The sequence below is a fragment of the Microtus oregoni genome, unplaced genomic scaffold (assembly GCF_018167655.1).
Source record: "Microtus oregoni isolate MIOR12 unplaced genomic scaffold, Mior012 000100F_ref0000014, whole genome shotgun sequence".
NCBI classification, from domain to species: Eukaryota; Metazoa; Chordata; class Mammalia; order Rodentia; family Cricetidae; genus Microtus; species Microtus oregoni.
The window spans coordinates 1,736,910-1,750,940 of record NW_024544713.1 but is presented as its reverse complement, the minus strand read 5'-3'; the positions used below and the strand labels follow the sequence as shown (position 1 = coordinate 1,750,940).

General features: G+C 39.5%; 1 non-coding gene and 1 pseudogene across 1 annotated transcript; one reads left to right on the top strand and one right to left on the bottom strand.

Moving 5' to 3' along the window:
- Positions 1-7,280: 7,280 nt before the first annotated feature.
- Positions 7,281-7,984, top strand: LOC121443140 (annotated as a pseudogene).
- Positions 7,511-7,671, bottom strand: LOC121443150. Its single transcript, XR_005973633.1, has one exon. It is a non-coding gene; the product is annotated as a U1 spliceosomal RNA (small nuclear RNA).
- Positions 7,985-14,031: the final 6,047 nt, after the last annotated feature.

The following is a 14,031-nucleotide window of genomic DNA, read 5'->3' as shown; positions in this document are numbered from 1 at the left end:
GGCGAGGGGATGTTTTTTTTTGATCCAGCCTATTCGGTGTTCTGTATGCTTCTTGCACCTTCATAGGAAAATCTTTCCTTAGGTTGGGAAAGTTTTCTTCTATAATTTTATTAAATAGATTTTCTGGACCATTGAGTTGCCCTTCTTCTCCTTCTTCTACTCCTATTATTCTTAGGTTTGTTCTTTTTATTGTGTCCCATATTTCCTGAATGTTTTGTGATGAGAGTTTGTTGGACTTGCTGTTTTCTTTGATCAGTGTGTTTATTTTCTCTATGGTATCTTCAGAATCCGAGAGTCTTTCTTCTATCTCTTGTATTCTGCTGGTTATGCTTGTTTCTGTAGTCTCTATTCGTTTACCTAGATTTTCCATGTCCAGACGGCCCTCTGTTTGTGTTTTCTTCTTTGCCTCCATTTCAGTTTTCAGGTCTTGAACTGTTTCCATTATCTGTTTGATTGTTTTTCCTTGGTTTTCTAGGGTATCGTTCACTGATTTATTCAATTCTTCAAACTTTCTGTTATATTTCTCATCCATTTCTATAAGGGCGTTTTTTACATGCTGTTTAAGGGTGTCAATCACTTTCATGAAGTCAATCTTTTCTCCTTCCTCTTGATTAAGGGGTTCTTGTCCTCCCGTTGTGAGGTCGCTTGTTTCTGGTAGCTTCATGTTGCTTTTCAGCTTGTTGGGCAAATTCTTGCCTTGACATCGGCCCATCTCTTCTTCCAAATGCTCCCTATGGATCTTCTTTTACCGGATTAGGTCTCCTTGCCTACCAAACGCTGTCTCTCCCCAATGTTGGCTCTCCCAATGCTGGGTCTCCTGGTGCCGAAAGGTCAGGCCTCCGTGCTGGTTGGGCAGCTAGCAGACAAAGCGCCTACCCCGCTTGGTGCAGGCAGGCCACAGAAACAAAGGAACTGCTGCCCGCCCGGGAGCCCCGGATACTTGGACCCTGCGCCCAGATAGGCTGGGCTGGGCGATGCCACGCGCCTAAAAAGGGCAGTGGGGGCGAAGTGGGGAGGGCTCTGGATGGAAGCTGGGTGGGCCAGGAAGAAAGAGGCAGCACCCGGAGAGTAGAGGCCCTGCAGAGAGCCCAAGCAGGATAGGGGGCCAAGAAACCCCCGAGCTCCCCGTCCCAGGCTGGCGCCGTGGGCCAGAAACTCACCCCAATGCTGGGTCTCCTGGCGCTGAAAGATCAGGCCTCCGTGCTGGTTGGGCAGCTCGCAGACAAAGCGCCTACCCCGCTTGGTGCAGGCAGGCCACAGAAACAAAGGAACTGCTGCCCCCCGGGAGCCCCGGGTACTCGGACTCAGCGCCCAGATAGGCTGGGCTGGGTGATGCCACGCGCCAAAAAAGGGCAGTGGGGGCGAAGTGGGGAGGGCTCTGGACGGAAGCTGGGTGGGCCAGGAAGAAAGAGGCAGCACCCGGGGAGTAGAGGCCCTGCAGAGAGCCCAAGCAGGACAGGGGGCCAAGAAACCCCCGAGCTCCCCGTCCCAGGCTGGCGCCGTGGGCCAGAAACTCACCCCAATGCTGGGTCTCCTGGCGCTGAAAGATCAGGCCTCCGTGCTGGTTGGGCAGCTCGCAGACCTAATATTTTTGTAGAAACATCGGGTTTGGATCTCCAACATGACTGATAACTGAGTAAAATATTTTACCTCTCAAATGTGAAGAGAAAATAGTTTAAATTGGTAATTTTCTAGCAGCTAAATTAGCAGGTTGAGAGCTGTGGTCCATCTTTCTGTGTTTCAGCTTCTCTCAGCATTCTTTTCCTCAGTTACATCATTACACACCACAACCAAATGAAAAGCATTATTTGCCTTTAGTGTTTGGTTTTGTATGTAGACCAGAAATGCACGTCATACTTTTTATTGCTGACATGATGCAGATAAACTACAATCAAAAAGTTGTTCCCTAATGCAAATGGTGGAAAGAGAAGGAATAAACCAAACATTGCTGAGAAATTTTAAAAATAATCTCTATTTTCCTCCTTCTTTTTCTTCTCCTTCCTTCTCTCCCTTTTTCTCCTTCCTTCCTCCCCTCTCCCACCTTCTCCTTTATTTTTACAATTATATAATGAAGTAACTAATCTCTGGGTTGTATTTAATCTTACGTTTCTAACTTACTACTCTTTTATCAAATTACCTAACTCATTTGTTTTCAGGCCAAACAAATATTTTATACCTTATATCTATAGAGTGGTTTATAGCCTACCCCTCATTGCATTATTCAATAAATGTTTGTCCTTCTTTATTAAAAATTTTCTTGTCATCTTATATTCTGTAAAAATGGCATATCATAAAATTTATACTTAATAATGTTTGGTATATTCACAGTGCAGTGCAATCACTGTTGATATCTACTTTTAGGAAAATTTCTTCACCAAGAATGGAAACCCCATATGAATAGTCATTCACATTGTCACTTTCCTCAACATCTAGAAAACATTAATCTGATTTTCGCTTTCATGAATGTATCTCATGAATATTTTATATAAATAGAAACATACACTCTTTGAGCCTTTATATATGGACTCAAGGTAATCTATGTTTTAACTTGTATCACCACTTTATTTTCTATGGATTAGAATTCCACCATATAGATATATCAAATTTTGTTTTTTGTTTTTAGTTTGACAGTCAACTGACATTTGGATTATTACCATCTTTTAGTTATTTGAAATAATGCTTCAATGATCATAAATGAATTTCTGTTTGTATATATGTTTTTAATTATTTTCTACATAAACAAAATAATTAAATAGCTGGATTATGAGGTAATTCCACATTTAACATACTGAGGAAAGCTAGAGTGCATTGCATGGGAGAATTCTATTCTGCATTCCTGTTAGATGTGTACTTGGGTTTCAATTGGTCCAAGTTCTCAACATCAGCTGTAATTTGCTTTAAAAAGTAATGTGCCTTTAAATTCGAAGTTCACTAAACACTAATTTTAATATGGCTGAGTTTCCTTAATTGTTTTTGTTAGCCCTTTGTACAACTATATGGAAGAAATACTAGTTCATATTCTACTCATTTTAAATTACATTTCCAACATTTCTTTTTAAGTTACATAAATTCTTTTATCTCCTGGACAGTTTTTTAAAATTAAATATAAAATGTCCTATGATTATAGGCTGTCTTTTCACTTTTTAGAAAATTTTATTGGCTGATAGAAGTTTCTCAATTTTGAGGAGTCCCTGTCCCTGTGCTAAGGGCAACCATCCAGATGGGTGAGTGGGTGCCATCCCGAGGCAGGGCAGAACGTCTGGGAAAGGAGTACAGGGCCCCTTCACCTCCTGCTTCAAGGGCTTCTTTGTTCCACAGGACCCTGCCTCCCCCAAGCCTGCCCTATTGTCTGTGATCCTTGTCCCAGGAACAGTTCCTACTCCTGCACTGAGGCTATCTACCCAGAGGAGGGAGTGTGCACCCTCCTGGCTGGAAGGGAGTGCAGGGCACATTTAGCTCCTGCTGCAGGGGCTTCTTTGTTCCACATGACCCTCCCCTCACCCTCAAGATTGCCCTTTTGTCTGTGGGGTGCTTGGACCTCCAGGAGTCCCTGTCCCTGCACTAAGGAGAACCATCCAGACCAGTGAGTGGGTGCCATCCCTGGGCAGGGTGGAACGTCTGGGAAAGGAGCACAGGGCCCCTCCAGCTCCTGCTGCAGGGGCTTCTTTGTTCCACATGACCCTGCCTCCCCCTGCCCTATTGTCTGTGAGGACCTTGGCTCAGGAACAGTTCCTGCTCCTGCACTGAGGAGATCCACCCAGGGTCAGTCACAGCATAGATTGGACCAATATGCCAAGAGTCTCCTGGCTGCATTTGAAGGAAGAGATGGGCAGGTGATAATACAAGAATTCCTCCAACAACAAGAAAGGCAACATGACAACACCAGATTCCAGGGATCATGCAACAAGAAGACTTGAACACCCTATTCCAGAAGAAGCAGACGAAATTGACTTTAAACGTAGCATTATGAAAATAATAGAGGACCTTAAACAGGATGTTAAAATGAATAAATCTCTCAAAGATACCCAAGAAAACCAAGATAAAGTAACCAAACAGGTAATGGAAATAGTTCAAGACTGGAAAAATAAAATGGAGGTAATGAAGAAAACAAAAACCGAGGAATGGCTGGATTTGGAAATTCTGGGTAAACGAACAGGAACTACAGAGACAAGTATAACCAACAGAATACAAAAGATAAAAGAAAGAATCTCAGACATTGTAGATACTATAGAGGAAATAAACTCATTGATTAAAGAAAATAACAAATCCAAGAAATTCTTAGCACAAAACAACCAGGAAATCTGGGACACCACGAAAAGACCAAACCTAAGAATAATAGGAATAGAAGAAGGAGAAGAATTACAGCTCAAAGGCTCAGAAAATATATTCAACAAAATTATAGAAGAAAACTTCCTCAATCTAAAGAAGAATATTTCTAATGAAGATACAAGAAGAATACAGAGCACCAAATAGACTGAACCAAAAAAAAAAATCCCCTCGCCATATAATTATCAAAACACAAAACATACAGAATAAAGAACAAATATTAAGAGCTGCAAGGGGAAAAGGTCAAGTAACATATAAAGGGAAATCTATCAGAATTACACCTGACTTCTCAATGCAAACCATGAAAGCCAGAAGGTTTTTGATAGATGTGCTGAAGACACTAAGAGACCATAGATGCAAGCCCAGACTACTATACCCAGCCAAACTTGCATTCACCATTGATGGAGAAAACAAGATATTCCAGCAAGAAATCAGATTTAAACAATACATAGCCACAAATCCAGCCTTACAGAAAATACTAAAAGGAAAACCACAAACCAAGGAAGCCAAAAACACTCATAATAACACAAGCACCTAACAATCCTCTGCCAGCACATCTCAAAGAAGGGAAACACACAAACACTACAACCAGAAAAAATAACTGGAGTTAGCAACCACTGGTTATTGATATGATTTAATATTAATGGACTCAATTCACCTATAAAAAGGCACAGGTTAAGAGAATGGATACAAAAAACAGGATCCAACATTCTGCTCTTTACAAGAAACACACCTCAGTCTCAAAGACAGACACTACCTCAGAGTAAAGGGTTGGGAAAAGGTTTTCCAATCAAATGGACCAAAGAAACAAGCGGGTATGGCTATACTAATATCTAACAAAACTGACTTCAAACTAAAATCAATCAGAAGAGATGGAGAATGACACTTTATACTCATAACAGGAACAATTCATCAGGATGAAGTCTCAATCCTGAATATCTATGCCCCTAATATAAAATCACCCACATATGTAAAAAAACATTACTAGAACTCAAAGCATACATCAAACCCCACACTCTAATAGTAGGAGATTTCACCACTCCTCTCTCACCAATGGACAGGTCAATCAGACAGAAACCTAACAGAGAAATTAGAGAATTAATGGAGGTAATGAAGCAAATGGACTTAACAGACATCTATAGAACATTCCACCTAAACAGAAAAGAATATACCTTCTTCTCAGCATATCATGGAACCTTCTCAAAAATTGAACACATACTTGGTAACAAAGCAAAAATCCATAGATACAAAGAAATTGTAGTAACCACCTGTGTACGATTGGATCACCATGGAATAAAGCTAGAATTCAGCAACAGTTCTACCCCCAGAAAGCCTACAAACTCATGGAAACTGAACACTCAACTACTTAACCACCCCTGGGTCAAGGAAGAAATAAAAAAAAATTTAAGTCTTCCTTGAATTTCATGAAAATAAAGAGACAGAATACTCAAACCTATGGGACATGATGAAAGCAGTGCTAAGAGGAAAGTTCATAGCACTAAGTGCCCATATAAAGAAAACAGAGAAAGCACACATTAGAGACTTAACAGCACACCTGAAAACTCTAGAAAAAAAGCAGACTAACCCAGGAGGTGTAGAAGACTAGAAATAATCAAACTGAGGGCTGAAATCAACAAAACAGAAACACAGAAAACAATCCAAAGAATCAATGAAACAAAAAGCTGGTTCTTGGAGAAAATCAACAAAATTGACTAACCCCTATCCAAACTAATCAAATGGCAGAGAGAGAGAACACACAAATTAATAAGATCATAAATGAAAATGAGGACATAACCACAGACACAGAGGAAAGTCAGAGAATCATTAGATCTTACTACAAAAGACTGTATGCCACAAAATTAGAAAATGTAAAAGAAATGGACCACATACCAAAATTAATTCAAGAGCAGGTGAACAATTTAAATAGACCTGTAAGTTACAAGGAATTAGAAGCTGTCATCAAAAACCTTCCTACCAAAAAAAAAAAAAAAAGCAAGCCCTGGACCAGATGATTGCAAAGCGGAATTCTACCAGAACTTCCAAGAAGAGCTAATAACTATACTCCTTAATGTATTTCACAATATATAAACAGAAGAGCCATTGCCAAACTCCTTTTATGAAGCCACAGTTACACTGATACCAAAACAACACAAAGACTCAAACAAGAATTACAGGCCTATCTCACTCAGGAACATCGAAGCAAAAATTCTCAATAAAATCCTGGGAAACCGAATCTAAAAATATATCCAAAAAATTATACATTATGATCAAGTAGGATTCATCCCAGAGATGGAGGGCTGGTTCAAGATACAAAAATCTATCAATGTAATCCATCATATAAATAAAAAGAAAAAAAAAAACATGATCATTTCATTAGATGCTGAAAAAGCATTTGACAAAATTCAACACCCCTTTATGATAAAGGTCTTGGAGAAATTAGGACTACAAGGTTCATACCTAAATATAATAAAAGAAATATACAGCAAGCTAACATCAAATTAAATGGAGAGAAACACAAAGCTATTCAACTAAAATCAGGAACAAGACAAGGCTGTCCACTCTCTTCATACCTCTTCAATATAGTGCTTGAAGTTCTAGCAATATTAATAAGACAACATAAGGAGATCAAGGGGATTTGAATTGGAAAGGAGGAAGTCAAACTTTTGCTATTTGCAGATGATATGATAGTGTACATAAGCCACCCCAAAAACTCTACCGAAGAACTCCTACAAAGTGGGGAGTTGGCACCTGCGTACTAAGACCCGTGTGCAGCAGTGGCAGTAGCGGCGCTAGAGGCAGCAAAGGCAGCGGCAGCGGGTTCGGAGGCAGCGGTTGGGCTCACGGCGAGCAGACGGGGTTGAGTCAGTAGTTGGAATCGAAGCCTCAAGACCTAGTTCCAGGACAGGCTCCAAAACCACAGAGAAACCCTGTCTCGAAAAACCAAAAAAAAAAAACAAAAAAACAAAAACAAAAAAATGGCAGATGACTTGGACTTCCAGACAGGTGATGCAGGGGCCTCAGCCACCTTCCCCATGCAGGGCTCAGCATTACGTAAGAATGGTTTTGTGGTGCTCAAAGGCCAGCCATTTAAGATCGTTGAGATGTCTACTTCAAAGACTGGCAAGCATGGCCATGCCAAGGTCCACCTGGTTGGTATTGACATTTTTTTGTCTTTTTTTTTTAATTGGAGAGCGTGAACGCAGTCCCCCACTACCACAAATTATGCAGTCAAGTTTCCCGCATTTGGGGAAATTGCAGGGGTAAGCACATCCGGAGTGCAATGGATAAGCCTCGCCCTGGGAAAACCACTTTCATGACCATGGTATCTCCCCTGCCAGGTAATATGAAGATATCTGCCCATCAACTCACAATATGAATGTCCCCAACATCAAAAGGAACGATTTCCAGCTGATTGGCATCCAGGATGGATACCTATCCCTGCTCCAGGACAGTGGGAGGTACAAGAGGACCTTCGTCTGCCTGAGGGAGACCTTGGCAAGGAGATTGACCAGAAGTATGACTGTGGAGAAGAGATCCTGATCATGGTGCTGTCTGCCATGACAGAGGAGGCAGCTGTTGCAATCAAGGCCATGGCAAAATAACTGGCTCCCAGGGTGGTGATGGTGGCATCAGTGATCCTTGAGCCTACAGAGGCCCTTCCCCCAGTTGGGTTCTGCTCTGGCTGGGGCCTTGGCTGTACTCCTATACAATTTATTTGAAGTTTTATTTTGGTTTTCCTCACCCCTTCAAACTGTCGGGGAGACCCTGCAATTCACCTAGCTCCCTTGGCCAGGAATGAGGGAGCCATGGCCTTGGTGAAGCTACCTGCCTCTGCCCTCACAGCCCTTGTGGGGGAAAGGGGGAAAGGTATTGCTTGTGGTTTAGGTCCCCCCACCTCCATTATTTTTTTTAATTCAATTTGGAATCAGAAAGCTGTGGATTCTGGCAAATGGTCTGTGTCCTTTATCCCAGTCTGCTCTCCTGCTCTCCATAGTCCTTCACCCCCAAGCATCACTTGTATAGACTGGGGACCAGCCCCCTTCTTTGCCTGTATCTCTTTCCCAAGCCCCTTTAGAGGTAAAGAGAAGAGTGGGGGTCAGACATGATCCCTCCTTAGGCATCTGGGAGGGTCTTGCCCCCATGGGCTTCACCCTTTCCTGCAGTTCTCCGACACATTTGTTAAAAATCAAACCCGAATAAAACTACAAGTTTAATATGAAGCCCCCCCCCCCAAATGTTGTATTAGGAGCAGCAAGGCTACATCCCCAGCACCCGGCCGCCCACATGGCTAGCTTATGCCCCGAAATAATAACACGGAAACTGTATTCTTTTAAACACGGCCTGGCCCATTAGTTCCAGCCTCTTATTGGCTAGCTCTTACATATTAACCTAACCCATTTCGAATAATCTGTGTAGCCCCACGAGGTGTCTTACCAGGGAAGATCTTAACCTGTGTCTGTGTCCAGTAGGAGAATCATGGTGACTCCTCAATCTGCTTCTTTCTCCCAGCATTCTGTTCAGTCTACTCCGCCTACCTAATTTTCTGACCTATTAAAGGGCCAAGGCAGTCTCTTTATTTAACCAATGAAATTAACACAAAACAGAAGACTCTCCCCCATCACCCAAAGAACTCCTACAGCTGATAAACACATTTAGTAATGTGGCAGGATACAAGATCAACTCCAAAAAATCAGTTGCCCTCCTATACACAAAGGATAAAGAAACAGAGAGGGAAATCAGAGAAGCATCACCTTTCATGATAGTCACAAATAGCATAAAGTATCTTGTGGTAACTCTAACCAAGGAAGTGAAAGATCTATTTGACAAGAACATTAAGTCTTTGAAGAAAGAAATTGAAGAGGATACCAGAAAATGGAAGGATCTCCCTTGCTCTTGGATTGGGAGGATCAACATAGTAAAAATGGCAATTCTACCAAAAGCAATCTATAGATTCAATGCAATCCCCATCAAAATCCCAACAAAATTCTTCACAGACCTTGAGAGGACAATAATCAACTTTATATGGAAAAACAAAAAATCCAGGAAAGCCAAAACAATTCTATACAATAAAAGTACTTCTGGAGGCATTACCATCCCTGACTTCAAGCTCTATTACAGAGCTACAGTAATGAAAACAGCTTGGTATTGGTATAAAAACAGAGATGTTGACCAATGGAATCAAATCGAAGACCCGGATTTTAACCCACAAACATATGAACACCTGATTTTTGACAAAGGAGCTAAAATTATACAATAGAAGAAAGAAATAATCTTTAACATATGGTGCTGGCATAACTGGATGTCAACATGTAGAAGAATGAAAATAGATTCATATCTATTACCATACATAAAACTCGAGTCCAAATGGATTAAAGACCTCAATATAAATCTGACCACACTGAACCTGATAGAAGAGAAAGTGGGAAGTAGACTGCAGCACATGGGCACAGGAAACCACTTCCTATATATAACCCCAGTAGCACAGACAATAAGAGCAGCAATGAATAAATGGGACCTCCTGAAACTGAGAAGCTTCTGTAATGCAAAAGGCACTGTCATTAAGACAAAAAGGCATCCTACTGATTGGGAGAAAATCTTCACCAACCCCGCAACAGAAAAAGGTCTGATCTTCAAAATATATAAAGAACTCAAGAAACTAGACATTAAAACTCTAATTAACCCAATTAAAAATGGGGTACTGAACTGAACAGAGAATTCTCAATAGAAGTTCAAATGGCCAAAAGACACTTAAGGTCATGCTCAATCTCCTTAGCAATCAGGGAAATGCAAATCAAAACAACTTTGAGATACCATCTTACACCTGTCAGAATGGCTAAAATCAAAAACACCAATGATAGCCTATGCTGGAGAGGTTGTGGAGTAAGGGAAACACTCATCCATTGTTGATGGGAATGCAAACTTGTGCAACCACTTTGGAGATCAGTGTGGCGGTTTCTCAGTAAACTGGAAGTCAACCTACCTCAGGATCCCACAATTCCACTTTTCGTAATATAACCAAGAGATGCCCATTCATACTACAAAAAAAAAAAAAACACGTTTTTTCTACTATGTTCATAGCATCACTATTTGTAATAGCCAGAACCTGGAAACAACCTAGGTGCCCCTCAACTGAATAATGGATAAAGAAGGTGTGGCAATATACACTTTAGAGTTCTACTCAGCAGTAAAAAACAATGACATCTTGAATTTTGCATGCAAATGGATGTAAATAGGAAACACTTTACCGAGATAACCCAGACCCAAAAAGAGGAATATGGTATGTACTCACTCATAAGTGGATTCTATCGATAAACAAAGGACATTGAGCCTATAATTCGGGATCCTAGAGAAGCTAAATAAGAAGGTGAACCTAAAGAAAAACATATTTATCATCCTGGACATTGGAAGTAGACAATATCGCTGGGAAATAGTTGGGAACAGGATGGTGTGTTGAGGGGAAGGGGAGATGGAGAGAGAGAAGAGAGAAAGGGAAGATGAGGAGAGAGTGGGGGAATGGGGTGGTTGAGATGGAGGAAGGGTGGATATGGGAGCAGGGAAGAAGATATCTTAATTAAGGGAGCCATTTTAGGGTTGGCAAGAGACTTGGCTCTAGAGGGGTTCCCAGGAGTCCAAGGGGATGTCCCCAGCTAGGTCCGTGGGCAGCAGAGGAGAGGGTGCCTGAACTGGCCTTGTCCCATAGCCACACTGATGGATATCTTACATATCACCATAAAACCTTCATCTGACAATGGATGGAGATAGAGACAGAAACCCACATTGGAGACTGGACTGAGCTCCCAAGGTCCAGTTGAAGAGCAGAAGGAGGGAGAAGATGAACAAGGAAGTTAGGACCGCGAGGGGTGCGTCCACCCACAGAGACGGTGTGACTGATCTAATGGGAGCTCACCAAGGCCAGCTGGACTGGGACTGAACAAGCATGTGGTCAAACTGGACTCTCTGAATGTGGCTGACAATGAGGGCGGACTGAGAAGCCAATGATAATGACACCAGATTTTTTTTCTACTTCATGCACTGGTTTATTGGGAGCCTAGTCTGTTTGGATGCTCACCTTCCTAGACCTGGATGGAGGGGGAGGGGCTTGGGGCGAGTGGGAATTGGGGGAGTGAGAGGGTAATGGGAGGATGGGAGGGGGTGGAAATTTTTAATAAATAAATAGTTTCTCTATTTTATGATATTAAAAGTATCTCCTACCTGTTCATTGTTTGAAATTTTAATTTCATATCAAAGAAACTATTGTCAAAATCAAGGATTACAAAGAATTACATACTCTTTATTAGAATTTTTGTGCATTGAGATATTTGACTTACTTTCATTTAATTGCTCTGTGTGGATTAAGGTAAGGTTCTAAATTCTTTTTTTTTAATCCGTGAGTATTAAATTGTTCTAGCATATTTCATTGAATCATAAGCATGGAAGTAAAGCTTTATTTTATACTGCATTTGAAACAATCTGTTTATGTACTTATCCTTGCATTTCTCTTGATAACTGTGGGTTCCTGATAAACTGAAGTAAGCACATATGAGTTCTACTCACAGCAACGCTTGAGGAAATTAGAGAAACCTTAAAATTTTATATAAGTCTTTGGGATCCATGCTTTTTTATTTGAAATATTAAAGAGTACTTCAAAGTTTTAAAATACAGATTACATTAATTCATAGATTGTTTTAGATGGTATTGCTATTTTAACACTAAGTATTTAAAACATAAAATAGGATTTAGTTGACTTAGGTATGTCTTACATCTTTATTATTATTCCTCCAGATACCTGAAATTATCTTCTTAATTTTATTTTTAATTTATTAGTTGCTAGTGTATAGAAATGTTAATGATTTTTGCATATTTAACTTATACCATTAACTGTACTAGTGTTTTGTTTACTCTAATATTGTTTTGTATGGATTATTGTTACAATGTATGTATTTGAGTTTTGAAAATATGAGGCTATGGCATATAAGTTTATATTTTTTCTCTTACATTGAAGCAGACTAACATATGCATCATTTCACAAGCTACTTTTGAAACAAAAGTAGGCAAATTTTGATTATTTAAATAACCCTTAGTACCACTTGAACATGATGCCAAGAGCACTGGCAATGGAAAAAAAACATGATGGTCATGAAAAATAAAAGCTTTTATTTATCAAAAGTTTATGTCAGGTAAAAATATAGCCCTGGGAAAAGGAGAAAATGTTTTTAAAAGATACTCATAAAAGTAATGTTCAGATTATACAAATAAATCCTACAATATAGAAATGAAAAGAGCATTATTTTAAAATGAACAAACAAACTATGTAGAAATTTCTCTTCAGCAGATACATACATAGTCAATAGTCATAGAAAATGATGGCCAATATCATTAGTGATTAGAAAAATGAGAAAAAATACAATTGGATGCTTTTTCAGATTTATTAGGACAGCAATTAGCAAGACCAACAAAAAATACAAACTAAGGCGTATTTTCAGATTTTTAACCAAGATGTAACAAGTGTTGGCAAGGATGTGAAATAAATAAATGCCTGAAATATTTCTCAGGGAATATGAAAAGTGGTGCAGCTTTGTCCAAAATAGTTTATCAATTCATCAAACATATCAGTACACAATCATCACAATTTAGCAATCCTGTTCACAGTAGGTACATAAAAATTAATATTAAGGATTGATGACCTCATGTTAGTACAGATAACAGTATTATTCACTTGTACAAAGGAAGGATAAGTTAAATATAAGCCAGAAGATATAGATGTATGGGAGATATATATATATATATATATATATATATATATATATATATATATCATATAGCATGTTGGTCAGCCTTAAAAAAATGATACAGCTCCAGACTACAGCATAAATAATCTTTAAAGAGAGCTAAGTCAAGTGAACTTGACAAAGACAGACAGATACAGTTTATTAGCAGTTAGATGACATGCTGAGAATAGGGAAACTTCTGGTGACAGAATGTAGACTTTACTAGAGTCTGTGATGAAATCTCTGTTTGGGATGACAAAAGTTCTGGTTTGACATTATAATTGCTATAATTCCAGAAAATTGCACAATTAAAAAAGTTAAGGTGCTAATTACATAAGGGGAAACTAATGTAGGAGTAAAAAACAATTGCTTTGCGATCTTCAGATCTTCAGCATTATTTTTATTGAAAGGCAGGTGGCGCAAGAGACCAATGAAAAAGTACAAGAGCCCCAAGCTAGGCATTAGGGATTTTTTTTATTATTATTATTTAGCAAATTTAGATTGTTTTACAAAGGATAAATGCCTAGTTTTAAACAATATATTGTCCAAAATTTCCGATGATGTTTTTATTACCCTTAATTTCATGTATGTGTTTATACATCATTATTTACTCCTTTGATAAATATTTTTAATGGATACTATACAATGGGTATTGTTTTAGACACTGGGAATATGACACAAATAAAAATCCCTGTCCTTATGAGGAGGACTTCATTATGCTCTCTTTCAACTAATGACTTTGGAGATTCGCTTTGCACATCTCTCTCTGACTCTTTTTTGATTGCTGGCATTTGAAAGTGTCTCTGGGTTCAGGTACTATTTTTCACAACCTGGGGATGTACCCATACTGAAACATCGATCTATTTACATACAAATAACACACTATTTGATTTAAATCAGCTCATAGACACATGGGGGCACCAGGCAAGTACTTAGA